Source organism: Syzygium oleosum, unplaced genomic scaffold, assembly GCF_021117445.2.
Source record: "Syzygium oleosum isolate NSW1041296 unplaced genomic scaffold, Sole_v2.1 Sole_v2.27, whole genome shotgun sequence".
Classification (NCBI taxonomy): Eukaryota; Viridiplantae; Streptophyta; class Magnoliopsida; order Myrtales; family Myrtaceae; genus Syzygium; species Syzygium oleosum.
Window position 1 is genome coordinate 3,755,577 of NW_026607511.1, and position 25,654 is coordinate 3,781,230.

A 25,654-nucleotide genomic window follows, 5' to 3' on the forward strand; every position below is an offset into this window, starting at 1 on the left:
AACTTTTCTGACGGCTCTGAGCTGTTCTCAACCTTTCCCGGATAGTCTTTACTATTTCCACTGATTGCTGAATCAACTCTGGACCCGTTATACTTCTTTCTCCTACCTCATCCCAACACAACGGTGTTCTGCAAGCCCTGCCATATAGTGCTTCGAATGGTGCCATTCTGATACTCTGCTGGTAGCTATTGTTGTAGGCGAATTCGACCAAATGCAGCTGTTCCTCCCAACCGCCCTTAAAATCCAAAACACATGCTCGCAGCATGTCTTCCAATGTCTGAATCGTCCTTTCAGACTGGCCGTCCGTCTGAGGATGATAGGCCGTACTGAATTGCAACTTAGTCCCCATGGCCACTTGCAGACTTTTCCAAAAATTCGCAGTAAACCGGAGATCACGGTCCAATGTGATTGATACCGGTACTCCATGAAGGCGAACTATCTGACGCACATATAATTCTGCCAACCTTTCTAGCTCGAAGTCTTTTCGCACCGCCAAGAAATGCACTGACTTGGTCAACCTGTCCACTATCACCCAAATAGAGTCGTGTCCCCTCTGGCTTCTTGGCAGTCCCGTTACAAAATCCATTGTAATGTGCTCCCATTTCCATTCTGGGATTTCCAACGGCTGCAACATCCCACCAGGCTTACAATGCTGTGCCTTCACTTGTTGGCACGTCAAGCACTTAGCCACATCCGCTTTCATTCCGTTCCACCAATAGTGTTGTCGGAGATTCTGGTACATTTTTGTGCTGCCCGGGTGAATACTATAACTGCTCCTATGAGCTTCCGATAGTATCTCTTCCTTAAGTCCCAAATCATCGGGCATGCATAACCGTCCTCGAAATTTAAGAATTCCGTCCTCGGACACTTGGAAGTCCGGTTTCCTCTTAGTGCTATCCATCTCTAGGATCTTCTGAATCTCAGGGTCCGTAGACTGCAACGCCTTAATCTTGGCTTGCACTTCCGGTTCAATCCGTAACGTCGCCATCAGACTGGAGAGGTGTCCTACCTCGAATTTAAATTCTGAGTCCCGCGCTCCTTCCAATAAAATCCACTCTTTGACCAGCAGAATGCGCGATGCTCGATTTCCGCTCAAGGCATCCGCTACCCGGTTGGCCTTCCCGGGATGATACAATATGTCACGGTCATAGTCCTTCAATAATTCCATCCAACGTCTCTGTCTCATGTTCAATTCTTTCGCGAAAACAAATACTTGAGGCTCGATGGTCCGTGTAGATCCGAAACCTTTCTCCACATAAGTAGTGCCTCCGGATCTTGAGTGTGAAAATAATTGCCGCGGTTCAAGTCGTGGGTCGGGTAGTTCATCTCATGAGGCCTTAACTGTCTCGATGCATAAGCAACCACCCTTCCATTTTGCATTAGCACACATCCCAATCCTTTGAGCGAAGCATCGCTATAGATCTCATACCCGCCCGATCCTGAAGGAATCGTCAACACCGGCGCCGTTGTCAATCTCTCGCTTCGGTTCCTCGAAAACTCTCTTCGCACTTTTCCGTCCATTCAAATCTCGTTTCCTTCTTAAGCGGCTTCGTCACGGAGTGGCTATCGCCGAGAATCCTTCCACAAATCGCCGATAATATCCCGCCAGTCCTAAGAAACTCCGAACCTCAGTAACTGTCGTTGGTCTCGGCCAATCCATTACTGCTTCAATCTTTGCCGGATCCACGGAGATTCCTTCTCCGGAAATTATATGCCCAAGAAATGCAACTCGATTCAGCCAAAATTCGCACTTGCTAAACTTAGCATACAATGCGTGCTCTCTTAGCGTCCGTAAAACTCTTTCCAGATGTACCTCATGTTCCTCGGAGCTCTTTAAATACACTAGAATATCATCGATGAAGACAATGACGAACTGGTCCAAGAACTCTTTGAATACCCGGTTCATTAAGTCCATGAAAGCAGCATGGGCATTCGTCAGTCCAAACGGCATCACCGTGAATTCATAGTGTCCGTACCTCGTCCTGAATGCCGTCTTTGGGATATCCTCCTTTTGGATCCTTAACTGATGATACCCTGTCCTTAGGTCGATCTTAGAAAATACCGAGGCTCCCTGCAACTGGTCGAACATGTCGTCTATCCTTGGGAGGGGATACTTATTCTTAATCGTCACTTGATTCAGCTGACGGTAGTCGATACATAGCCTCAACGACCCATCCTTCTTCCTGACGAATAGGACTGGTGCTCCCCATGGAGACGCACTTGGTCGGATAAAACCTTTGTCTAGCAATTCTTGCATCTGAACCTTAAGTTCTTTCAATTCCGACAACGACATCCTATACGGCGGCTTCGAGATTGGCTCAGTCCCGGATGCCAACTCGATAACGAATTCCACTTCTCTTTCTGGTGGCAATCCCGGCAATTCCTGAGGAAAGACATCGGGAAAGTTGCACACCACTGCTATATCCTCTAGCCGCACTTCTCCTACCGTCGAATCAACTACGCTTGCTAAATAACCTTGGCAGCCCTCATCCAACAATTTAGTTACCTCAACCGAAGAAACCCAAGGGATCGAGGTTCCTCCTCGACTCCCTACGAACTCGAATCTAGGGTGTCCAGCCGGGCTAAATCGAATCACCTTACTACTGCAGTCCATTACGGCATTCTGCTTAACTAACCAGTCCATGCCCACAATTAAATCAAAATCATACATTGGCAAAACTGCTAGGTCTATCCTGCTTTCTACGCCACCAATCACTATCTCACAATCCGGACATCCTAACGATATGCATATCTTATCCATTAACGGCGTAGTCACACACAACTGCACTTCTAACAAAACAGGGTTTAATCCAGCCAACTCAACAAACTGAGCAGATATAAATGAATGCGATGCTCCCGGATCAAATAATGCATACGCGACATGACCGCAAAGAGAAACCGTACCTGTGACCACGCCCGGCGCATTCTCAACTTCTCTTCGCGCCATGGCGTACACCCGTCCTTGTGCCGGCGGCCTGTTCACATTAGCCGGCAGTAGATTCCCAGCCTGATTCCCAATTCGGGGTTGATGTTGCATCAGGGGTCCTGCGGGGCGCTGCTGGGGACAACTCCTGATTTGATGGTTCATACTCCCGCATTTGAAGCAAGCCCCAAACCTGTTCTGCTGGGGATTCGGCTTTCCAATGTTCTTCCTGATCGGTGGGACGAATCTCCTGTTTCCCGCCATTGGTTTCTTCCCAAAACGGCGGTTGTCCTTAACCGGGGTGAACCGCGATCCAGATGCGGCCGCTCTATCTACTTGCTCTCGCTCAATAGCCCGAGCTCTCTCATATAAGTCCTCATAAGTCTTTAAATTCACAGTATCACTGGCCGCGAATGTCGGCTTTCGCCCATCCCGAAACCTTCGCGCCTTATCCTCGTGGTGTTCCACCATCCTCGGCGCGAACCTCGACGGCCTCGCAAATTCCGCCTCGTACCGATCTACGGTCATCAATCCCCGCGGAGCCTCATGAATTCTGCCAATTTCCTTTCCCTGGCGCTCTCAGAAAATAACTTTCCCAGGAAAGTCTCAGAAAATACGGTCCAAGTCGGGGCGGTCCCTTCGGGAAATACCCTTCCTTTGGTGGCCTTCCACCAATCATCGGCGTTGTCCTGCAGTTGATATACCGCCAATGTCACCTTTTTGGCCTCGGTACACCCTAGCACTTCGAAAGCCTTCTCCAACCCCTCAACCCAACGGGGTGCGGCCTCAGGGTCACCTTTCCCATTGAACTTCGGCGGCTTTAATTTCAGGAACTGCTCTACTAACTTGGACATCGGCCTGCCCACATTCACTGGTGCTGGAATTGGATCCTCCTGATTCCCCTGATTCCCATTATTTCCATCATTCCCATTGGCCCCGTTGGCAGCAGCCATGGCGGCCTCAACAGCAGCAGCTATAGTGGCATCTCTCTCTTGGGCTAGTCTACCTCCCAGAATTCCAGCTTCCTCGAGAGCTCTTAAAATTCCATCTACCCTCGGATCCTCGCAGCCTCTTACTTGCGGTTCTACGGGGTCCCGTTCACGACCTCGGCCCCGCCTCTACCACGGCCTCTTCCTTGGCTACTCATCTTTCCAACTCGCACGCTCACCTTCCCGCTATAATTCCATTCGGGAATTAGAGACCTAAACCAAGCTAAACCGGTCTAAGGTCCTAGGCGGTATATACAAAGAAGAATCAAGCAACCAAAGATGCGGTCTTACACAAACAACACAACATCTCAACCAAGGAGATTCGCGTACTTACCTCGGGTCCTGCCGCACCTGCACTTTATAGTCAGTTCTACAACCAGTCAATCACTACACAAACAGTCAGGAGGTACACGTAGCATGCAAGGTCTCTCTACTGGCTACCCAAGGTCATCGCCCCTTATCACTCCAGGCTTCGACCGAAATGGATCGAGCTAACCTGGCTCTGATACCAAATCAAATGGGGATGTCACGCCCCGCACTTCTCGGCGCGCCACATCCCTCGCAAAGGTCGATTCGTGTGCGACGTCCCAGGACGCGTCGCCGACCCAACACACAACACAGAGATTTAAAGCACAGCGAAAATAGCAAACACCCGAACAATAACTCACATAACCAAGGATAGCCACACCCCCATCAGTATAAACAAATACATACTTGCATTGCCAGGGAGAACCTTTACAGTATTCATATACAGCATGAACCTCAAAAAAATCAAAAGCGGGTCAACAGCCACCAACGTCAAAAAGGGGGGGGTACGTGGCTCGGCGATCAAGTGCTATATCTAACCGTGGCATCTCCCAAAGCGTATCAGTACACCTGCCATCCTCAAGGCCGGGGGTCTGAAAAATTGGTTTTCAACAACAGTGAGAATAAATCTCAGCGAGTAGGTTCCCTAAACCTAAGCTAGGCTAACATGCACCTCCTGACGAGCACTAATCAACACACCAATCAAACTATAAATGACTTAGGCCCTCGGGCCCAAATCCAATACTCACCTTGCCCTGCAAGTTAGGCACTTACAATTCAAGAATAAAACATAGGACCCAAACGCAACACATGCGCACATTACTTGGTCACAACGCATGTCATGCTTATGCTCGTGCTCATACGCGTGCTCACGCCTCATCAATGCATTTTCGCACGCTTGCACTCAGCACACTTGCCATTTATCAATTTCTCCTTCGACCCGCGTTAAACGCATCAGGTCCGACCCGCGTAAAACGCATCAGGTCCATCACTTCGAGATCGATCTCTAGCCCGCGTAAAACGCATCAGACTCATGGCACAACACCCGCGTAAAACGCATCAGGTTTGGCCATCTTCCGGTAGACCGGGCATCGTCCCGCGTAACACGCCTCAGGACGGGTTCACAACCCCGCGTAAAACGCATCAGGGTTTATTGTGATCACACATTTACAAGCACCAATTTTCATCTGAACCCCGCGTTAAACGCATCAGGGCATTTTAGGTGATCACAATGCACATGTCACTCGAGCACACTTGTAAATGCACATGCCGTGCCAATGCTCGTGATGCAAACTCATGGCCATAAACCTCACACTCGGGCATTCACGATTTTCACAATGAGCATTCAATTGCACAACGCCGCTTATTCAATTCACCACATAATATGCTCAATTCAATAAATCATAAGCCCAAGTAATCAACCATCCATTCCAGCCATGGCACAAACTTGGCACATAATTTACGCATACAAATCACACAATTGAGTCAACATCAATTCACGCACTCGAGGCCCAGCAAGAGACTCCATTCTTAGTCACACTAGGCACGTGACACGGCACCACAAAATTGATCACAACCCAGTACAAATCAGCCACTTAGCCCGCCAACCTAAACATTCCCGATAATCACACAATTAACCTCCAAATTGATCGCTCATAGACCAATTCAAACCCGGTATGGACAGCCACCAAACAAATCGTCCTAGGCCAACAAATGTTCTCAAAACACTCCATTTGACTCCCCAAAATATCACTCAAATCAGCCACCATGAGGACCAAATGAGGCGCGCACTATAATCCACATTTGAACCCGAAATTAACCCCAAACTCGGGCCGAATCATTCCAATACGTTCAGCCTTCATGCAGCACATTCCAAGTCATTACACCTCATTAAAATGATCCCGTTAGACCACCAAAACCGCCATGAAAACAGCCGCTATTCGGTCTTCAATTTACACCCGCCAAATTTACAATTTGTACCCGAACCAAGGCGTCAACGCTCAGCCACTATCCAGCACACCACAGACCACTAAACCTCGATTAGAACATCATGCTAACCCACCGAATGCGCCACAACATCAGCCCTTAACAGCCTCCACAAACTAACCCCCAAATTGATCGCGCCTTGTCCGATTCAAACCCGATATGGACAGCCCCCACACCAGTCACTCTAGGCCACTAAATATCCTCAAAATGCTCCATTAGACTCCCCAAAACACCATTCTAGTCAGCCACCACAAGATCGAATAAGGTGCGTACTATAATCCCCATTTCAAACCCGAACTTTCCCGAACTCGGGCCATTCCGATTCAAACCTGTCCAGCCAATGTACAGCGCCTCTCGGGCCACTAAACCTCCAATAATTCATCACACTAATTCACCGAATCCGCCACAATGACAGCCCCTAATCACCTCCACAATTTAACCCCCAAATTAACCTAATTAAACCCTAAAACCCATCTAGAAACACACATTAGTCTAATTAGGGTTTAGGGTTGTACTCACCTGGATTCCTAGGCTCCAAATAGGGCCGAGCAAGTGGCAATGGCACTGGACAGCGGCGGATCCGCGCCGGAACAAGAAAGCGAGCGGCGGCTCCGCGAAGCCCTAGAGCGGCCGAGAAAGAGAGAGAGCAGGAAGAGGAGAGACACGGCAAGAGGGAGAGGGAAGGAGACGGAGTGGTGATGGTGGTGAGGCGTGGGGCGGTGGCACCGGCAGCGGCGAGCTGGGGCGACGAAGATTCGGCCAGAACAGGGGAGGAGAAGAAGTGGGCTGAGACGGGTGGTGCGGCTGGGGGTCAACGCGACGGTGGTCGGGCTTGCTGGCGGCGGCAACTGGCGGAGCAGCGTCGGGCGGAGGTGGAGGGCGGCCGAAGCGGCGGACGGCGATCAGGCGTAACAGAAGCGAGAACCCGGTCGCGGGCGAAGAAGGAGGAAGAAGAAGAAGAACGAGAGGAAGAAAGGAAAAAGAAAGAAAGAAAAGAAAAGAAGAGAGAGAGAGAAGGAAACGTGAGCGAAAAGTAGGGGAGGGGGGTGTCTGAGGCATGGGCAGACGTGCGCAGACACGGCAGAGGGAGGAGAGAGAGAGAGAGAGAGAGAGAGAGAGAGAGAGAGAAAAAAAATAAAAGAAAATATTTGAACATTCAAATATTATTTGCAATCCGATGGCCAAATTACAAATCGAAAGTGGTCTACCGGTCCAAAATAAGCCTCGCACATAAAAAGGGACAAAGGCCAAATTAATTAGACCAAATCATAACGAGGGAGGTCTACTAGTCCAAATTCGCACGTGGTCAAAAACTCCCATTTTTCCATCATTCCTGACAATCTCAACGTTGGCTACCATAATATTGACACCGTCCAATTTATTTTGTCCCGAAACTCCCGGAAATCGACTGCCAAGTTCGGGATCCAAATAACGGCCAAATTTGATCGAGTGCGATTCTAGCGAAATCTCTAATTTAAAATGATAACCGGGAGTGATCAGTTCCCGGGCGAGATTTTACTATAAGCACACTGACAAATTACGCGTTTTATAAATCCCAAAAATGGGCCGAAATTCGGGATGTCACATTACTGTTCATTTACTTGACCTGTCACTTTGATATCCTGAAAATTCTATCAAATTTAGTGATTTATGAAATAGTGATTTCCTCGATGCTCTATTTGTTAATTCTCGCCCTGATCTGATCACTCAGGGAATACTAACCAAAGGGGAAAGGCTATCAAAGGATTTATTTCTAACAGCCGCCCATTAGTTCGAGATGAACTATAGTTGCAATTGATTAATTTCAACCACGAATTATGATCCGATTTTGAGTGTCGAATGCTTAAGGATTTCACAACCGAGCCATAAGACGTCGCATCGTAATTTTTACGAAATGGTCATTGAAAATTCCAATTCCGAAAATGGATAGAAGAATCGGAAATTTGACACGAGAAATGGAAGTGAGCCGAGCAAAGCCATTGGGCCTCGCGCCCGAGCAAGGCCAGCCATCAAGGCCCGATAAAGTTTAGTCGGCCTTCAATCGGTACTCGAGCCGAGGACAAAGTGGTAATTTGTGGGATAAAATTTGGAGAAAATTACAAAGGAAATGAGAAAAATTGGAAGATATTTGTGTAGGATCATGATTGACCCCACTTCCTCTCTTCTCTCTCTCCTCTCTCTCTCTTCTCTTCTTTTTCTTCTTCCTTTTCTTCTTCACTTCTGCTTCTCGTTCTGCTACTCATTTTCAACTTGCCAGACCAACCCTTTTCTCATTGAGAACAGCCCTGAGTAGCCCCCGAATAGCCCTACAGCAGCGGCTCCCTTTGTCGCACTCGTTCGTCGTTGTTTGCCGTCCGTCGAGCCTAAATCGAAAACCATCACGGATAGCTACATTGTCGCCATTGTTCTCGCGTAATCGCCGTAGTTAGACGAGTAAGTTAACCCCTAATCCTGTGTTTTGGGTGTTAAACTTGCTTAGGGTAGTTTAATTTAGGTTTATATTAAGTTAATGGTTGTTTAAATAGAATTAGTGGATAAGTTATCGACGAATTATTTGATAACCATGGGTGATAGGTTATCGTTGGATTGATAAGTTATCGTTGGAAATCGATGATAGGCTATCGGTGAAATTGACGATAGGTTATTAGTGATATCATGATGGGCTATCGGTGATGGTTCGATAAGCTATGATTATTTGTGTGATAGGCTATTGTTGTGTTCGCGATAAGTTATCGCTATTTTGACGATAAGTTAGTTATCTATTATTTTATTAAATAAAATAATTTTCAGAATTAAATAATAATATTTTATTCTCAAAAAAATATTTATTAATAAAATATTCAAATTCCGAAAATTAAATATTAATATTTTTGAATAATTTTTAATATCGAATTGTGATTGTTTTATGCACAAATTGTGATGCCAATGTTGGATTTCGCCGTATAAGTTGGCATATATAGCCAAATGATTTGAGTGATTATGTTTCGAGAAAAGATTTTGAATCTTTGAAAATAAATTATTTTATAATTATGTTTGAGAAAAGAATTTGAGGCTTTGAGAACGAAAAACGTGTTTCGAATTGATGATTTACAAAATTGAGCTACTGTTTGCATATGTAATCACGTGAAAATGTTATGTTGCATTGATTCGAGCACAGCTCCTATTTGCATTGGCTTATTGAAAAGATAAGAATTTGCTTGAATACTTGTATGTTTGTGTGGTCACATGTCGAAGCTATCTTGCTGTAGATCGCTTGACGATGCCTGATTTATCGAGATCTGCTGTAGATCGCGCTCGATTTTATCAGATGCCTGGAGATTATCTAGATTGGTGATACTCCAGATGCCGAATCGCGGCCCAATGGCGGATTTGATGCTCCTTACGGGATACCATCTTATAGATCATTTGATGTTGCCGTATCGGAATGCCGTCATTCTGTAGATCATTTGACGTTGCCATGCTCGACGGGGCGGAACGATGTCTGGTCATGCCGGAAGACTACCATCTCACTACTTATCGCTTAATGAGTAGTGGCCCAGAGCAGTCGTGATAAATGGAACACGTATGTTGCATAGTATTTGATTATGGGGTGAATACTGCTAGGCATGGTATGGGACGTGCCCAAGTGGTTTTACCTTATAATCAAAACATGCGCGAGTGTGGATGCATGATGTATGGGAATTCTCTTTATGTGTTCCGAGTACGTGTTATATTGGATGCATTGTTGTGACATTTGTTGACTGAGGTCATGCATGACAAGTGTGCCAAAGCGAGGTAAGGATGCTTGTGATTGCTATCGGCATGTGATTGATCTATGTACTATGTATGGTTGCCTGACTAGGAACCCCGAGGCGAGTTGGCCTCCTAAGTGAGGCTCAAGCCGTTAACTTATTGAGACATTCGTCTCATTTGTTGTTGTTAATATTTTTCCGGCCCTTAGCATGTTGATGCACCTAGTTTAGTTCGGGGTGCCTGGAATCTGACTTTTTTGGACTGACCTTTTGATAAAGTAGATTGACCCCAGCCTGGTATCTTTTGTAGACTTTTGGGAAAATGCTCGAAGTGGGTTTGTAAAAATGTTCCCAGGGGTTAATCAAGTGATTATTAAAATGGTTTTTGGTTTAACTGTTGTGAATCGTTTTCCTATTTATCCCTATTTATTATTGTTGCTTGGGTGATTGTGGTTGTTGCTTTCGCATGCGTAACAAAAAGATAAAATATTGGGTCGGCGACGTATCCTGCGACGTCACATCATAACGACCATAACGAGATATCGCGGTCTCATAGGGTTCGGGGCATGACAGTCACCATCACCAATGTTTATATCTACATCCTTTCGTCCATTGCTACTGGACAAACATTTAGGCATCGTCATGAATGTATGACAATTGACCGGGTGCTTTCCCACTTCACCCCTCCCGAGGCAATGATCAATTAAGTAAAAAAGTCTCCAATTGTCAAGCTAAAACTGACAAACTCTCTTGATGAGACCCAAATGAACAAACTTTCCCTTCACTTCAATTAATCCTTAGTTGAGTGAGGAGTTGAGATGTTCCATTAAAAGTTTAAGAGATGGGCAATCTTGATGATTTGCCATTGTAGAGATTATATATTGAATAGCAGTTTTTGATAATGTTCTCCTTATTGAAACATTTGATTTGGGCTAACTTAGACCCTTATGTCTAACTAATAACAACCATTAACTGAAAACAAGTTTTGAACTTTCATGTACTATCTTTAGCAAATGTGTTGACAGAAAGCGTGTCTAGGCGCCCTTTTATGTGAAAAACGAAAAAACTCGGTTCACTAAATAAAATTGAAGTTGTTTAATATTTTATGCCAACCATAATTATTAGATTAGAATGTGAAATAATTATCATAAAATTGCCATATGATGATATGGTTGGAATTTTGTTAATGTCTCTCTCTTCTTTCTCTTTTACAAAATTACTTATTGATATGAGTTTAATGTAATTTTATTCCTATTATTCTCAAACCGCAACATGGATCCCACAATTTTCTGACTTTTCTTCTAAGAAAGAAAGAACAAGTATCCCACCAATAATGCATGGTGGACTCCATAATACAAACTTCTGGGGCATCTTGCAAGATGCCTTACGCAGTACGTACGATTCAGTCCACTAGGCCGACAGCACTCACTTATTTGACATAACTAGGATAATACAAACTAGTGGTCAACAGCAATTAGCGGCAGTCATGCCATGGTGTTTGGGTCCACTCAAATTTCTCATATGAGCTGCCAGAGCTTCTTCCATCATTTTCTCTTTTGAATTTCTTCACGAGTTGTTCCATTTCCCGCTTTTCAATAGTCAGTCCCGGTGGGTTCGCTAGAATCGTACCATTAATCTTTTGAATATGCTCGATGCACCTTTTGAAAATTCTCGGACAAACGCATCTTCTTCGGCAGAGACTGATGAAAACTTGATGGTACATAGTTTGCAGATTGTGTACATCATGCACGAGTTAATAAGGCAACATGTGAAACAAAGCTGTTCTAGACACTTCATCACCAAAATGTCTGCACCTCAAATGATACTGAGTAATATCTCATGAGTTGCGACACATATTTTAGCAAAGACTGATAATAAAAAAACGGTTTTCATTCATTACATTTTCCCAAAAAATAGATGATGGCTCGAATTAGTTCTCTAGAGCAGGATTTGATAATTAATAAGGGATATAGGCATCGTAGTAATTGAATTTTTTGCGAAAACTTACAGTAGGTCTTTGAACTCTTTTTTTGCCAATTGCATCTGTACATTGTATATATAAATTATGAAATGTATGAGGTTAAGATTGTGTCATGATCAGTATGGAGACATACACAAGAAACTTCTATTTTCATCAAAACGTATTATACATAACGTAATTGAGTCTTAAACCTTTCGATTGAACAATTTAGTTTTCACTCTTTGAGGAAAAATGTGATTACGTCCTCTCAATCAAGTTTTGCTTGATTTGTGTAACATGTTGGTCTAATCATGGTTGATTGTCCTACATGTAAGGGTGATGGTGTGACATGAACTAAAATTATATGAAATGACATTGTTTATTCTTAGATAAACGGCGTCGTTGCTCAGTCGAGCAGCTAAAGCTTCAAATTACCAATTAACGAGGCAGGAGTAGATCCAGCCATGTCTTTGCTGAAAGTGGTCTCGAGAGGGAGTGGGGATACCCCATTTATCTAATGTCTAGTCAAATTGTTGCATCTTGTGGACCTGAGCAATGTGCATAGCTTTTTTTCCAATGATAGAGCTCTATCGATTGGAAATCCTGTGAAGATATCCATGTCATTACATTCTGAAAAACGACAAATAGATTGCTCGGTGACCGAGGCTAAGATGCTTAACAATAACACACTGAAGGGAAGCAAAAAAGGGAGCGACGAGTGGTTCTAGGAACATAGGCCACTATGAAGGGATGCGTGGAATTTGCCTCAAGAAGAGCTTTAGACCGGTTTTCATCTAGGTGATATATAGTCCAATTCACTTTGTCGATTCTCATTGGATGAGCTAAAGACATAAAAAGAAAAGGTATGTAGTATTAAGTAATGAAATTATATAGATCTTATGAAACATTTGGTGTAACTGATATGACTAACTATATGGCAAATCTCATGTGCTCCTAAACGAAGTTAAGTGGTTTAGTGCATTTGCTCTTTTCAGATCTTTTTTTAGCAATGTATCAATTATTTAAATTCACAAGTGTAGTATATCCAAATTTTTGTTGAGTTAGTATACATTTTATGGACAAGTTCTGGCGATTAATTCTATTTGTAGCACACAGTTGTGTTTACATGAATATTGTGATTTGTCCAATACAATATAACTTAATGCAATAGCTATTATCAAACTATCTTTTTAAATGCTCAAAAATTATTTAGTAGCTATGATAATAAAGGAATACATAGGAGTTCCTATGCATTCGATTAGACTTTTCCATTTTTTCTGAGTATCCATGACTTTTTTGGCCGGTTCATGTCCGGACTTCTAAATGACTAAACTAAAGGGCTCATTTCATGCCAGAATTTTTATTTAATTTTTTCTTTGCTCCAAGGGCCTGGTCCTTCGGGCCATTTTTAATTATTCTGGGCCAACGAATAGTCATTTGCCGTGTTGTACTCAGGCCGACCCAACCCGTTTGCCAATCCTAGAGCAAAATTGCAAAACACCACCTAATCACCAAACAATCAACACAATGGCTAATGACATAAATGATTCCTGAACTTTGGTTCAATATTCAATGTGGTCCTTGAACTTTTAATTTGTTAAATGTGGTCATTGGACTTTTGATACATATTCAATGTAGTTCCTGAACTATATGAAAATGTTCAATGTAGTTTTTCCATTAATTTAAGATCAGGGAATATATTGAATATTTTCATGTAGTCCAGAGACGAAATTGAGCATGTACCAATAGTTCGGGGACTATATTGAATAAATTAAAAGTTCAAAGATCACATTGAACAAATTAAAAGTTCAAGGATTACACTGCACATTGAGCTAAAGTTCAATGATTATTTATGTCATTTTCCCTCAACACAAAGCCTTCTTTAAAACCCACATGCCTAAATAGTGTATTCCCTCCTTTTCAAAACGTGTGGTATCCAAACTTTCGACTAGTTAACTTGCTTGACAGCCCTCATGCACTTAATTAGCATTGACTTAGAAGATTCAATTAAGTTAGAAATTTACTTATATGATACTTAAAAAAGGGTTTACTTAATTTATTCAAACAAGTGATGGCAACTAGAATTTCCCAATCGTATAGTTATGGCCTACCAATTATGGTCACAGTTCTATGTTTAGAAAGAAAATCTAAATATTTTTCAAACAACTTTTTAGTTTTATTTTTATTTTAACACTTAGGATTGTTATTATAAACATCACAAGTCAAACTTTCATTCCAACATGAGTCCTCTCCTTTGCTTCTCTAGTTGACATCTCCAACTCGATCCAATCACTAGTCATTCCATCTCTAATTCAGGTTGATAAGAAGTGAGATCTCTCTTTAAATATTTTCTCTTCAGAATTTTATTCCTCTAAATCTTCTTTTGAGATTGGTTATTTCTCTCAAGATTTCACTTTCTCTTTAGCCTCCATCAGTCGAACCTTCTCCTTCAACTTCACCTTTTTAGCCATCAACATCGATCTAACTTTTTTTATTGTGAATGGGACTTTCAGGATCATACCCCACTCAAATAAATCCACAATCATCTTCCTATAAAACATTAAGTATCTCTGTAGTAGGTCTTTGCTGGAAGCAATATACAATAAAAACCAAACCCATTGAAAACCAACCTCATTGACACCTTTAGTTGTCGCCACCAGAAAGAGAAGATTGATAACAATCTTTGTTCGCAAAAAAAGTGGAGAATCTATTTGTACTTAATTAGTTGAAACAACGCGCATAGAATAGTCCGGAAGCCTCATCTCTTCGAATTTCCTACACAAATTGACAGTGCAATGCCTGAATGTTTCGGATTTAGGGCTTTGTCGATAGAAAAAGCCCCAAATCTGTCACGCCCCACACCCTACGAGCGCGCGATCATCCCGCGATGGTCGATCATTGAACGCGACGTCCCAGGACGCGTCGCCGACCCAACCCAAACATCAGAGATTAGACACGCGCGGAAGCAAATAGAAACAACCCGGACAATTAATAATGACAAGGGGTAACAATAGCACAAAACAATAACTGTAATTCCTACACTTGGCAAATACATACAATGCTCATCAAAAGGGACAATGGTTCGCGAACTTAACTCCTCTACAAAAGGGGAAACTCAAAATACGGGACACTCGACCCGTCCTCGATCTCCGAGACACCCTTGTAGCGTCTCCCATCACTTACGGTCGCGAATCTGAAATGGTTATATAATAACCGTGAGAACGAGTCTCAATAAGCAACCCCCTATACCCCACGTAGGCCAATGCGTACCCAGACAAGTCTAACATGCGATCACCAGACAGCATAATCAATTTCATACAACCAGCTTACCTCGCCTCGAATCACGAGCCAACCCTGCATATCAGTCCAAACAAGATAATGCAATAATAGTTCATCATCATATCACGGTCACCCGGCACACGCAATCTCACTCGCATTCAACCGGCCTAGCCAAGCAACCACACGTTCAACTGGTCAATTAAATCACACGCTCAACCAGCCAAATCAGTCACACGCTCAACCAGCCAATTCAGTTACACGCTCAACCAGCCAATTCAATCACACTCAAATCACATGCGTGTCCGAACATCTTTCTCACAACTCGCGCCACTGCGCCTCAAATTCATTCTCACAGGCACACAAGCCTCACAATTCGATCAATTCCAATGGCCGCCGTCAACACGTCCCAAGCCATATCATTCAATCAATTCCAGTGGCCGCCGTCAACACGTCCCAAGCCACACTATTCAATCAATTCCCATGACCGACGTAAACACGTCCCGGTCCAATCACACCTTTAACGGGCCACCGTCAACACGTCTCAAGCTCGCATCCATTTGGCACATCGGCCATTCATGCCTTCACACGGACCGCCGTCAACACGTCCCAAGTCCGTCTTTCCATTTGGCACACCGGCCAGTCAAACCTTCACACGGACCGCCGTCAACACGTCCCAAGTCCGTAGCCCTCCGATCGATCCGGGCTTAAAATCGACAGGCAAGCACACGCCAATCAATTAAATCAATTTCACGCCAATTGCATCAAACAGCCCATAATCACAACTCAGTCCAATTCGCAATTCGCCACCTCAATCCACAAACCCGACGTTCAAGTCGGCCACACGCAATTATCCAATCGAGCATATTATTTAATCAAATTTAAATAGCGTAATTGTAACATAATATAATTAAATTAAAACACGCCCCAGCCGTTCTAAACCCGAGACAAGTCAATAAAATACCCAAAATACTAGGTAGGGTTTAGGAAGTCACTTACCTAAGTTTGGCTCGGTAAAAGTTGGCTCGGGCCTAAAATGGCCCGAGTGAACAGTGTCTCACTCGGCGCGGGCAAGGGCGCGACGGGCGCGGGGCTCGGCCACGGTGCTCGGCCATGGACACAGCCCTCGGCCACGGGCACAAGCATGGGCACGAGCGCGGGCACGGGCGCGGGAACGGGCACGGGCGCAGGTTAACGGGCACGAGCACGGGCACGGCGACGGGCGCGCGGCTTGGTCGCGTGGGCGACGAGCCAGCTACGGCTCGGGCCGGGCCGGCCGAGGCGGCGACCGGCGGCGGCAGGCACGCGGCGGCGACGGTGACGCGGCGGCGGGCGAGGACGCGGCGGCGACGGGACGCGGCGGCGGCGAGCTAAAGGGGGAGAAGTCAGCCGGGTGAGGGTGAGGGAGAGAGAGAGAGAAAGAGGTCGGGACTGAGGGAGAGGGGCGAACCGGCGGTGACGAGGCGGCACGGCGACCTCGTGGCGAGGTCGGGTGGTGTCAGGCTGGCCGGCTGGAGCGGCGGCGAGCGGCGGCGACGAACGTCGGAAAGCCAACGGGGAGAAGAAGAAGTTGGCTGAGGCGTTTGGTGCGGCTGGGGGACGCTCGGCGGGACGACAGCGACGCTCAGGCGTCGGGACGGCGCGGGGAGCTGGCCGGACGACCTAGCCGGCGGCTGGCGGGGTTCGGTCGCAGCAGACTCAGCAACGAGCTGCAGCTCGCGCGGAGGAGGGGGGAGAGAACAGGCCCGGTCGGGGCGGCGGGCCGACGAACGGCGCGACGGCGGGCCGAGCTGGGCCGGCGACGCCACAAGCGGTGGAACGGAACGAGACGAGCCGGCTGGGCAACGCCGGACCGTGACAGGCGCGACGACGAGCTGAGCTCGCGCGCTCGGGAGGAGAAGGAAGCAGCGTCGGGGCGGCGTTCCCGGGCGACACGGCGGCGCAAGGAGGACGGCAGCGTCGGTGTCTGGTGGGACGGCGTCTAGCGGAGGCAGAGGGGAGGTCGGGCGAGCAGACGCACGAGCAGGACCAGTCGGGCGAAGGAAGAAGAAGAAGAAGAAGAAGAAGAAGAAGAAGAAGAAGAAGAAGAAAGAAAGAAAAGGAAAAGAAGGAAAGAGGAGAGAGAGAGAGAGAGAGAGAGAGAGAGAGAGAGAGAGAGTGTGTCAGGGGGTGGGTCTGCATGGGCGTGGGCTGAGGGGACGTGCGGCCAGAAGGAAAAGAAAGGAGAGAGAGAGAGAGAGAGAGAGAGAGAGAGAGAAACGTGCGCGGGGAGGGGACGGGCGGCACGGTAGAGGAGAGAGGAGAGAGAAAGAGTTAATATTTATCCTCGAGCGAGAACCAACGGACACGGTTCAAATTAAATATCGATTTAACGGTCACGATTCAAATATTAAATGCGATCCGATGACCCAAATTCAAAACCGAAAGCGATCTACCGGTCCAAAATAAGCCTCGCATATAAAAAGGGACAAAGGCCGAATTAATTAAATCAAACTATAGCGAGGGAGGTCTACTAGTCCAAATTCGCACCCGGTCAAAAACTCCCATTTTCCCATTATTCCTGACAATCTCAACGCTGGCTACGATAATATTGACACCGTCCAATTTATTTCGTCCTGAAACTCCCGAAAATCGACTGCCAAGTTCGAGGTCTAAATAACGGCTAAATTCGATCGAGCGCGATTCTAGCGAAATCTCAATTTTAAAACAATAACCGAGAGTGATCAGTTCCCGGGCGAGATTTTACTATAAGCACACTGACGAATTACACGTTTTATAAATCCCAACTATGGGCCGAAATTCGGAATGTCACAAAATCCGAGACTCTAATGGGTCAAAGTGTCCCAAGCTACCAATCTTCGATTTGGACTTGCTTGCAGACCCTCTTCTGGCTCAGAAGCGAAGCCCTATGTCATGATTTTGTTCACGCTCTTGCGCTTGCAAGGGAAGCTTTCTTTGATACTCCTCCTTTTCAAAGAATGGTAGATCTTGAGTCCCAAAATGAGAATTATTAAATTTAAACTAATTCACGTGTATCAGAGTTAAGAGATGAATCCGCAAGGAAAAGGCAGAGTGCCAATTTAACAAATTCTTGTCGGTAATGCCAATATAGAATGTAATGTTGATTCTTATACTCTAAAATTTGACTAATTTTAGGAGGGGAAGAGCCCGTTATTATTTTTGGTTTTGTGGAAAATATTTCCCAGAAATGTGTTAATCAATGTAGAATTCACTTGTTAAACAACCAATTTAGGAAAGTATAAAGTTTCCGATTGCCCTAACTTTAGTCTTATCATGTATGTATTATAATTTAACACCGGGAAATGAGGATAGAACATCTTGATTGACAACAAAGTGCTTAAGTTGTCTGTTGTATTCCGACTTGCACATTGAGAAACTTCTTATGTTGTGTGATCAAGCAATGATTTCACTTTACTTATTAAATACATAAATTTACGGTACAGCTGGAAAAGAGATAAATTAGTCGAACATGCTACCGTTGCAAGATTACCAACAATGTGGGGGCCATTCATATTGCTATAGATCGACATTTGATGGAATTGAGCACATTGCAAATGGTCAAGGCGAGATACATTATGAGTTAAATGCTAAAACTATTCCGAGAATTCAGAAACTAATAAATAGAGAGTTTTGAATGGATCAATTTTAAACTTTGAGAATCTTTTTTATGGCAGTACAATTATGAAATTATTATAGTTTATGATATAATTGAAAATGGGGCCCTGTATGTGTCTGCAATTGATATAGGGCAAAAGGATACCATAAGTGCCATAAGTTTTGCACAGAGGTCACTTTGGCGCCATAACTTTTTTTCGGATCACTTTGGTGCCAAGTCGGAGAAAAAGAGATCACTTTAGTGACTCCGACTAAAATTTCAGCCAAAAGGCTGACCTGGCATTTTTCATTTAAAAAAAGAGCGTGACGTGGATATTTGGTTCAAAATTTGATTTCCATGTGGACAAGCAAAACGACATCGCTCAATCAAAGGTCTTAGCATCGCGTCGTCGCTCACACCCGCTCTTCTGCTTTGTCTCCCTTGTCCTGTCACTGTCGCCCGTCACTTGTCGCTTGTGGCACCTTCATCCCGTCGCCGTCGCCGTTGCCTGTCGCTCGTCGCTCGTGGCGCCCTCATCCTGTCGCCATCACCATCTCTTGCCTTCCCCCCGTGGTCGGTCGGCGTCTCTCCCTCATCTCATGGACTGAGCATCACTCATCCCATCGGCGTCGGTCCCGTCTCCGTGGCAAGTTACGAAGGTTAGTCTTCAAATAAGGGCTGTTAATTTCTATTTTGCTAAATTGATCGACACATTGTGCCTCATTGTCCTATGTTTCACTCAATTAATTGGTAGATTAGGGATGCCTTCGGGATATTAGGGTTTGAAGTCGGAAATTAGGGCTTGAACTTGGGAAATTGGGGCTCGAACTTGAAATTAGGTCTCGAACTTCTGAAATTAAAACTTGAACTTCATAAATTATGGCTAGTTGTTCGGATATTAGGGCTTGAAGTGGATTCGGTTGTGGTGGTGCCGGGCTGAGTATATGCTATAGACTGTGGTCAATGTGGGGACCTTTGTCATTGTCACCCATGTGGTCTGATGGTGGCTTTTTCAATCTTGTTGACCATGTGGGGGACCTCCATGTGAAGCTGTGCTCTTTTTCCCATGTGGTGTGGTCTTGAAAGTTAAAATATTGACTTTTTTAGCTTTTTTCCTTCGATGTAGGGTCAACATGGGGGATAAAGACACAATTCTCGGCATCATTATTTGTTATGGAGGAGAATTTATCATTGGCACTGACGAGTGGGAATACTTTGGGGGACTTGAAGGTATTGTTTATTTCAATAGAAGCAAGCCAGCATATATGAATCTCGTGAGGGATATAGTTTAACAATTAAGATGCAAAATAGGAAGTTTGCATTATTGTGTTCCTGGAAGCAGCTTAAAGAACGGCATTAGAAACTTTCATGATGATAATGGTGTTAAGGATATCATCTACCATTATCTTCATGGAAAAGAAGCTGTTATGTACGTTAAGTCCTATAGTGATGATAAATCTGATGAAGGGGCTAAGGGAGGAGACGTAAGGGATGGTGCTACTTTACCTAGTACTCAAGTTGGTGCTAGTTCTATTATAGATGAAGTTGGACATGAGAGGCAAGAGAGGGAAGAGAGGGAGGCAAGCCATGCAATGAGCGAAGAGTTCACTGGATTGTCGTGGGAAGTTGCTGCATCTAGTGAATCAAATGATGAGGGTGTGGCAAATGTAAATTTCCCAAGTGATGATGACAATGAGAAACTTGCACAGTCAAGGCAAAAGCAAAGTGAATTTGGAAAAAAAATCAGTAGTTGCACTTGGAGGATTGCGTGAAGCTGAATCAGGACATAGCACTGATGGAGCTCCAGCTGAAGGTAACGACACTGATTATGAAGAAAGTGGCTCTGATGAACAAAATAATAATTCTAAAAATTAGCATGAAGATGATGATCCCATTGTGCATAGAAGGAAACGTAAGTATCCGTTCTATGATCTTGGCTCTTCTTCTTCTGTGTTGATTGTAGGTATGAGATTTTCTATGCCAAGCAGTTCAAAGAAGGGATTATCAAGTATTCAATAGCTGAACAGAGGAGTCTTCACTTCACTCGAAATACGAAGGACTATGTTAGAGCAAAGTGTTCTCAACCTAGGTGTTCGTGGAAGATATATGGTGCACGTTCAAAGAGGGACGGGTTATTCCAAATTAAGTCACTCCAGGAGGAACATACTTGTTCCATCATGTTTGACAACAAAAGGGTAACGAGTGCTTGGTTGTCGAAGCACTTCTTCAATACCATCAAAGCGATGCCTGATGTGAAGTGTCCTCAGCTGAAGCAATTGGTGAGGGAGCATGTAGGATATAATGTGTCACTCAATCAGTGCAAAAGAGCCAAGCAGAAAGCGATGAAAAAACTTCTAGGGAGGTACAAGGAAGAATATGGTCAAATTTGGGAATATGCTGGAGAATGTAGGCTGCAAAACCCGGCTAGTCGAGTTTATGTTGAGGTTATGGAGCAGCCACTGCCTAACCATGGGACTAACTTTGACCGAATTTATATTTGCTTTGATGTATGCAAGCGGGGATTTGTTGCTGGTTGTAGACGAGTCGTAGGGTTAGATGGATGTGTCTTGAAGGGCGTGTGCAAGGGAGAATTATTGGCTACCATTGGGAGGGATTGTAATAATCAAATGTTTTCAATTGCTTGGGCTATTGTGAAGGTAGAGAGCAAGGACACTTGGTCGTGGTTCTTGAAAAATTTGATGGCGGATGTGACATTCCGAATTTCGATTCATTTTGGGATTTATAAAACGTGCAATTCGTCAGTGTGATTATAGTAAAATCTCGCTCGGGAACTGATCACTCTTGATTATTTTAAATTTTTGAATTAGAGATTTCGCTAGAAATGCACTCGATCGAATTTGACCGTTATTTAGAGCCCAAACTTTGGTGTCAAATTTATCAGAGTTCCGGGACGAAATAAATTGGACGGTATCGATATTATTGTGGCTAGCCCTGAAATTGCCAGGAATAGTGGAAAAGTGAAATTTTGACTGGGTGCAAATTTGGACTAGTAGACCTCCCTCGGGGTAGTTTGACTTAATTAATTTGGTCTTTGTCCCTAATTATATTCTAGGATTAATTTGGACCGTAGGATCGTTTTCGGATTTGAAATCGGACCGTTGGATCGCGCTCGAGTGTGCGTTGACTTTCTCTCTCTCTCTCCTTCTGCCGCGCTCACCCACCCCCGTGCACACGTCCCCTCCCCTCTTTCTCGCTCACGTCTCCTCCCTCTCTCTCTCTCTCTCTCTCTCTCTCTCTCTCTCTCTCTCTCTCTCTCTCTCTCCTTTTCTTTTTCTTTTCTTCCTCTTCTCTTCCTCTTCTTCTTCGTCTCTTCTGCCCCCGACCCCTGCTTCTTCTGCTTTGGCTTCTGCTTCTTCCTTCGCCCGACCATCACCCGCCGTTCGACCGCCCTTTCGCCTCCACCCCACGCCGCCCCACCAGCCGCCAACGCCGCCGTCCTTCTCGCGCCGTCATCGCGCCGCCGCGCGCCCGACAGCCTCCGCCCGACGTTGCCTTCCTCCCCCTCCCCCGAGCGCCGCGAGCTCGCCTCGCTTGCCCAACTGGCCGCCGCATCCGGCGAGTCCCGGCCATCGCCGCCTGGCCCCCGTCGTCGCTGCTCATCCGCCAGCGCCGCCATCACCCTCACTCCGGCCGGCCAGCGCCGGCCCTTAGCTAGCTAGCCCCCGGCCGGCCGGGCCCGCCCTGGCTGTCCGGCCAGCCCCTAGGCCGTGGCCGAGCTCGCCTAGGCCACCACCTGGCGCCTTGCCCGTCCAGCTAGGTGCACGCCGCACGGCCACCGCGCCCGTGCGCCAGGTACACCATCCGGCCACCGTGCCCGTGCGTGGCCAAGCGCCGCGCCCGTGGCCGAGGGCCTTGCCGGGTGCCGTGCCAGGTGCCTAGCCCGTGGCTGACCTTCGTGCCCATGTGTGTGCCGAGCCGCACTGTTCACCCAGGCCATTTTAGGCTCGAGTCGATTTTTTCCAGGCCAAAACCTAGTAAGTGACTTCCTAAGCCCTACTTAGTCTAATGGGTATGTTTAGACTTATTTATGGTGTAATTTAGTATCAGCTTAGGAATTAAATTATGAGTGGATTAGTTAATTTGATTGTGCCCAATTTGTGGATTATTGTGGTGGTGAATGTGTGACTAATTTAGTGATTGATTAGAATGAATAACATGACTAAATTGTCGTGGCGCTTGTGATTGAATTGGATTAACTGAATGTGTCAACTTGAATGTCGGGTCAGTGGGTCGAGATGAGGAGTATGAGTTGAATTGGGTGTGGTGACGTGTCAATGTGACATTAGTAGAATATGATGTGGTGAGCATGATTGAGTTTGAATTGTACGATGTGTTGATTGGCGAATTGTGTTGTGGTGCATGTGCATGAGAAAAGCCCGGATTGATCGGAGGGCTGCCAACCTGAGGCTTAGGTTACGCGGGTGTGGCAAGAAAGGCATGATTAGACCTGAGGTGTAGGTTACGCGGGTCATTGGAAGGGGAAACATGTCCTGAGGCGTGGTTACGCGGGACGGAGCCCAGCTTGATCTGAGGGCTGAGCCTGAGGCGCAGTAGCGCGGGTTGTGAGATTGGGCCTGAGGCGCAGTGGCGCGAGCAATGAGAATGGACCTGAGGTGCAGTGGCACGGGTCGTGAGAAAGATGTTTGACCACGCATGCGAATTGAGTGTGATTGAATTGGCTGATTGAATGCGTGATTGAATTGGCTGGTTGATTGTGTGAGAATGGACTTGAGACGCAGTGGTGCAGGTCGTGAGATGGTTGGATTGGTTGGGTGCGAGTGTGGATGGCGCTTGAATGATTGTGTTATATTATCGGGATATTATTTCATTATCATGATTGACTAATGTGCAGTGTGAGCATGTGATTGGATGGCGAGGTAAGTCCATTGATGTGAATTATATATAGGTTATTGGTTAGATTGCATGTTAAAACTTGTCTGGGTACGCATTGGCCTACGTAGGGTTTAGGGTGTTGCTTATTGAGACTCGTTCTCACGGTTATTATATAACCACTTTTAGATCCGCGACCGTGATCGATTCGGAGATGCCGCCAGAGTATCACAGGGATTGAAGGATAGATCAAATTACCCTGTCTTTTGAGTACCCTTTTGTAAGAAGATAAGCTTGTCAACTACCGCCCCCTTTTGAAAATTGTGGTTTTTGAAATTGGTAGCCTGGGCTATCGTTTTGTAATAGTGACTACTTTATGATGTTATGCATTTATTGTTTCGTGCTATCCCCTTGTCATTATTAATTGTCTGGGTTGTTTTTATTTGTTTCCGCGTGTGCCAAATCTCTGATGTTTGGGTTGGGTCAGCGACGTGCCTGGGATTTCGCATTCAATGATCGACCGTGGCCGGGATGTCGCGGGCTCGGTGGGGTCCGGGGCGTGACAGCGGACCTTAAGATCACTAATGGAGGAGGTTGGGCATTCATGAGCGACCAACAAAAGGTAATGCTGGTGCAACTGCACAAATAATATTTATGACATATTTTATCTTGCACATGCCTTTATTAATGCCTTGATGTATGAATTCTTATAGGGACTTCTTCCTGCTCTAGCTGAGTTGATGCCATTTGCTAAACATGGAATGTGTGTGAGGCACATATATGCAAACTGGGCAAAGATCTACGAAGGGGAGAAACTACATAAGCAATTTTGGATGATAGCTAAGAGCACTAGCATGGCTGATTTTAGAATTCACAAACAGCAGCTGCTTGACTTGACGAAGGACGGTTATGAAGCACTTTTCCAAACTGAACTCAAGCATTGATGCAAGGCCTTCTTCAGTGAAGAATTCAAGAGTGATATCATCGATAACAATCTGAGTGAAACCTTCAATGGCAGAATTTTAGAGGCGAGGTGCAAACTAATCATCTGCATGCTTGAGGATATTCAAGTGATAGTTATGATAAGGCTGCAAAAACAGAGAGATGAGGCTGCGAAGTGGACTAGACAGTGTGGTCCTAGGATTGCTAAAAGAATGGATGACAACTTGGCGAGTAGTACGTTCTGTCATCCTATCTGGAATTGAGATGATGGCTATGAGGTCATGGAAAAGACAGACAAGTATGTTGTCCAATTGGACAAAAGAAAGTGCTCATGTTGAGCTTGGCAACTTTCTGGAATTCCCTGCGCACATGCCATTTGTGCCATCCAAGAGAAGTACCAAAATCCCGAGGAATACTACATGGTTGTTACCACAAAAGCACATATCTTGCTACATACTAGTACATGATATAGCTTATTAGAAGTACAAAATTCTAGGAGCCGACAAATCATGAAGCCCCTCATCCTTTGCCACTTAAGAAGCAAATAGGAAGGCCTAAAAGGAGACGGAGAAAGCAAGAGGGAAAGCCTTGAAGTAAGAAGATGAGCAGCTCAGGTGCAAAGGTGAGATTCTCATATTGTCGTGAGAAAGATCACAACAAAAGTGGTTGTTATTTGAAGAAGTAACTGATGTTGCTTCAATAGCCAAATGGAGGGACTCAAATTGGATCAAGTGCAGCACTAGCATAAGAACCAGCTGAAGGGGCTGCCGAAATGTCTGCTGGAGGGCCAGTTGATAGGCATGCTGATTGTCTAGCTGAAATGCCTATTGAAGGCTAAGTTCAAGAACCAGCTGAAGAGCCAACTAGAGGCCTAGGTTCAAGGGCAATCTCCTCCTCGACTGTTGCATAGGCTAGGAGAAAATATCCAGTAAGTTATACAGTATATGTATTTGTATTAATCTTTGGTGAGTAGACTTTGGCTTTAGTTGATATTGTTTTGTCCTTATCAGGTGAGAAGAAGACTAACTGAACAAGCAACTCAGGTTCCTCAAAGTGAGGCACCATATCAAACAA

General features: G+C 45.3%; 1 pseudogene; it reads left to right on the forward strand.

The window, feature by feature from the left end:
- The first annotated feature begins 18,084 nt into the window (after nt 1–18,084).
- The window catches only part of LOC115661789 (bifunctional riboflavin biosynthesis protein RIBA 1, chloroplastic-like), a 29,135-nt pseudogene continuing 21,565 nt past the window's right edge, over nt 18,085–25,654 (forward strand).